Below are 1,288 nucleotides of genomic sequence, written 5' to 3'. Positions count from 1 at the left end.
TATTAAAGCTCTCCAAGGCTGCAGAGGACACGCTTTTTATCAGTGAAGCTGAGTGATCCAGCAAACCTGGAATAGATTTAATCAAAGTCATCTGCTATTTGTTACCAAATGTTTTGAACCCTGGACCGGATCCATTCCAGGTTTGCTGGATCACCCCGCTTCACTGATGTAAGTGTAAAGTGTATCTTCTCTAGCCTTGGAGAGCTTTATTAAGAGCCAATGAGTAGACTGAACCTCATTATACCCAGTACAAGTTTAGGACTAGAACTAGGTTACAGATTAGTCCATCAATGAGGGTCAATGTCATGAACAAGGGTCAGTATTGCATAGTATTGTAGACAGATTTTTATTTGATTATTTGAATGGTGCAGAAGAATTCAATTTTAATTTTTTACCTTTTATTAAAAAAAGTGTTTATCTACTAAAAAAGTATGCAGTACCTCTCTATAAAACATGAACATTTCACCATGTTTTGTCTCTTTTTAAAGGTAAGAACAAATACATGATGATCTGCCAAATTTCCATTGAACTCCTATCTTTTTGTAGTGAGCTGACAACGCTGCCGCTGCCTCTGTTACCTTCTGCTGTGATTTTAGAAAGTTTAATGTTATTGTATTTTGCATTAGCAGTGATATATGTGTTTCTAAGGTTGTTCCCTAACTCAAAGAATATAAAATAGCTTTTTGGAATTTGCAGCAGTGCGGGCCTGGATGTGTTAGGCTGCCAGGCCCGCACTGCTGCACCCCATCGTGCAGGAACCATCCAGTGACTTTTTACAAATGGGTGCTAAATGCTTCAAAGTTCTTTTTGTAAAAGCTCCAGTTGTAATAAATTCTGATGGCTCAATAGATGCAGACAATAAAAAGTATGTTTTTGGTGTACCCATAGCATGTTTTTTTCTGTGCTGGTCACTTTGAATTGAAAAGCAAAATCTGGCAGGAATGATTTGTATGATGGAGGAATGCAAAGCTTAATAGTGTCCAAATCTTCAGAGCTTTCCTAAATAAAGGTAAACTGTTTCTGACTGACCTGTATCACAATACACTATAATTTAAATATAAAAACTCTCCATTGCTGGTCCATAAGTCTATTGCCCTTCTCTAGATGACCCTCAACCCCCTCATTACCTATGTAGAGGTCTCTGATAAATGAGATACTTCCATAAAATAATGATTTACTAAAGATGTGATTGCCCAAAAAAATTAATAAGATCTGGCATCCTCATGCTTCCTCAGCCTCTACACCTTTATTGTTCTTCTTTTATATAATTACTCTGTAGGACTTTTTT

This window comes from Pyxicephalus adspersus, chromosome 9 (genome assembly GCF_032062135.1).
Source record: "Pyxicephalus adspersus chromosome 9, UCB_Pads_2.0, whole genome shotgun sequence".
NCBI lineage: Eukaryota > Metazoa > Chordata > Amphibia > Anura > Pyxicephalidae > Pyxicephalus > Pyxicephalus adspersus.
Note: the sequence above shows the minus strand (reverse complement) of the source record.